This window comes from Helianthus annuus, chromosome 6, assembly GCF_002127325.2.
Source record: "Helianthus annuus cultivar XRQ/B chromosome 6, HanXRQr2.0-SUNRISE, whole genome shotgun sequence".
NCBI lineage: Eukaryota > Viridiplantae > Streptophyta > Magnoliopsida > Asterales > Asteraceae > Helianthus > Helianthus annuus.
The window spans coordinates 141,257,343-141,260,801 of NC_035438.2; the positions used below are offsets into that span (position 1 = coordinate 141,257,343).

General features: G+C 38.9%; 1 pseudogene; it reads right to left on the reverse strand.

Moving 5' to 3' along the window:
- Nucleotides 1-818: 818 nt before the first annotated feature.
- Nucleotides 819-1,152, reverse strand: LOC110896479 (annotated as a pseudogene).
- Between the last annotated feature and the right edge of the window lie 2,307 nt (nt 1,153-3,459).

Below are 3,459 nucleotides of genomic sequence, written 5' to 3' on the forward strand. Positions count from 1 at the left end.
TAATCCCACCTCAGAATATTCCCCCCACCAGTCCCACCTCACACCTATTTTTCCTACAATGGTCCCTGTTAAAAAAACTTAACGAAGTTAAGCTTTTTACCAAATTACAAACAGATTTTTAGGGCTTTTGATTAGAACGACCATACGAGTCCATTGATCTAAAACTTGCCTCGAAACGGTGCTCCAAACGATGAAAATGGGGCTTCAATTCGAGTGTTTAAATTTCCAATTAACCAAAATCAAGTCACTTGGAGCACCATTTCGAAGTAAGTTTTACATCAATGGATTCGTATCATCGTTCTGATCAAAAGCCCTAAAAATATGTTTGTAATTTGGAAAAAAGCTTAACTCCGTTAAGTTTTTATAACGGGAACCATTGTAGGATAAATAGGTGAAAGGTGGGACTGGTGGGGGAATATTCTGAGGTGGGATTATTAATGGCCAATAAGGTCTAGGTGGGATTATTACAGGCCAATTCCCCAAACCTTTTACACCTTAGATCATTTGACCCTAACATGGTTAAAACTTTCAGTTCAGTAAGGTCATGTGCAACCCATATGAGGACAAAACAGTCATTTAATACAAAAAATTGTCAAACTTTAAAAACTTATATAAATATTATAAACCTAAAACATCATCATCATCGTCCCTGTACTTTCTCTCCTCTCCACCCAACCCACCACCATATCTCCACCACCCACCACCGTATCTCCACCATACCCCCTCACAAAACCCCAACTCAAAATCCTAATCCTCTCCCACTACAACAACCACAAGTTCTCCAAAACCATAAAAACGTCATTTCAAACAAAATTACCTCATTCCATAACAACTTTAGCCCCAATAGCCTTCATCTTCTCAGTAATCTTCTCAGCTTCCTCTTTAGCCACACCTTTCTTCAACAAAGTAGGAGCTTTCTCCACCAACTCTTTAGCCTCCTTTAACCTTAAATCAGTAAACGTCCCCATCACCTTTATAATCTTTATCTTCGACCCACTATCAACCCCCCCCCCCCCCTTCAAGTTTCAAATCAAATGCCATTTTATCCTTCACCGTCGCCGCTGCTCCACTGGCGCCAGTCTTCAACCACATCCCCGGCATCATCACCGCCATTATCGGCGGCATCTGGTTTATACCCATTTTCTTTCACATAACCTCTTTATGTTTAGGTAGTTTAGGGAGATGATAATGATGGTTTAGGGACGAAAAGTGTAATAGAGGGGAGAGAGAGAGTACCGGGAAATGATGATCATGATGGTTTAGGTAGTTTTTAAATTTTGATATTTTTTAGAGTGAATTTCAAATTTTGTTCTTTATCCTTATAGTGAATTTTAGGCGGTGTCATTTATCTTTCAAGTTGACGAGTCTTCTACTTAATGTTTTAAAATCTTGCACGTTATGTCCTTTAGCCCTAACCCAGTTAGTTTTTTCTGTTAAATCTGGTCATGTGACTTGCACATGAAGGTATTAGTGTCATTTCACTTTTCAGGGACTAGTTGTGTAAATAAAATTAAATACCTAGCAACTAAAAAAATTAAAAATTTAAATTTAAATGGGTCCCACCCAAGCCTCTCACTCAATCAGCCTCCAACCATCTTTGCATAGATCTCTGGATTCAAACAGCTTCATGGGATCCATTCGAGCTTCAATTTGCAAGCTTAGGAATCTTGATTGGCTAGATTTCACTAATAACAAGTTCACAGGGAGTATACCAGTTTCTAACCAGAGTACACCTAGCCTTGATATGTTAACGAACGAACGTGCGATTTTGAATAGTGTTGCAAATGTATTCGATGAGCTGAACAACGGATCCTTTGAGAACGGTGCCGTTTTGACTCGATCATTAAGCTGAGTGGCGAGCATTGCTTGCTGAGTGGAAACAGAATCGAAGAGGAGTGAACGGTAGCGTTCTTGAGAAGAGCCGATGAGTTTGATGTCTAATACCTGTAGCAGCGGCTTTGAGTTCATGTCGCCGAAGAGAATCTGCGGAATCACGTTAGATGTCAAATTCACAGGCATTTTCAGATGTGGGGATGGGGAACAAAGGTGTTGAAGATGATTGTAGGTGGTGGTGGGTCTCATAAAGATGGTTGGGGGCTGATTGGGTGAGAGGTTTGGGTGGGATCCATTTAAATTTTAATTTTTTTTAATGGTTAGATATTTAATTTATTTACACAACTAGTCCCTAAAAAGTGAAATGACAATAATACCATCATGTGCAAGTCACATAACCAAATTTAACAGAAACATCTAACTGGGTTAGGGCTAAAGGACATAACGTGCAAAATTTTAAAATATTAAGTATAAGACTCGTCAATTTGAAAGATAAAGGACACCTGCTGAAATTCACTATAAAGATAAAGGACAAAATTTGAAATTCACTCTTTTTTTTATTAAATGAGTGTTTTGCCCTCATATGGGTTGCACATGATCTCACTTAACTGAAAGTTTTAATCAGGTTTGGGTCAAAGGACCTAAAGTGTAACAGGTTTGCAAAATAAAGGACTGTGACTTTAATTATTAAAGTTAAAGGTCATCCATTTCAACCCGCTAAGGATGAAAATTGTTACCCATAAACTTAAGTTTGGCCCAACAAAGATGAAAAGAGTTAAGTATAAAACTGGCCTAAGACAAGACTTGTTGCTTCTAAAAAATATTAGATCCTCATAAAATATTGGGTAAATTACAAGTTTTGTCCTTTATGTTTGTCCCAGATTTCAGGCGTTGTCCTTTACCTTTAAAATTGATGAGTTTTGTCCTTAACGTTTTATAATCCTGCACGTTATGTCCTTTAGGGCAAACCCGGTTAATTTTTTTGTTAAATCTGGTCGCATAGACCCCACATAAGGGCAAATTTGTCTTTTTACCCTTTCAATAAAAATATTAAATATATATTTATAAAGCTTATCTTCTCCACTCAAGTCACTCTCCCTCACATCTCTCTCTAGAAACACCACTTGACACCACCATCTACCACCCACAAAGCCGTCGCGAAAGTAGCCAACAACAAACAGAGAAGAAACCCCATTGCAACAGTCGTCTGTTCCCGCCGGAAAACAACTAACAGAGAAGAAACCCTCAGTTGCGTTGCTGAAGTTGAACGAGCTGTTGGAGCCAGTATGTACAAAGACCGTTGCGATTCATCGCCGGCGGTGATCCTATGTTCCACCGACGCCATCGTAAACTGCCACAAATCATTCAATTGAACCACTCATCATGACAAGAGCAGGTTTGATTGTTGGTGAAGTTCCAGATCTGAAGTTCCAGGTTCGCCATCGTAAACTGCCACAAATCATTCACTGAAGACCTGCTTTTGAATCAACAACAGGTTCTGAATTTCCAGATCTGATTTCGAACCTTATTCTGATTTAATTGCATTTTTTGTTCATCTGAGATGGGTACTTGTTCGATTGTTGGTGACGGTAGCATAGGTTGATGCTTGATTTCACATCTGAACAC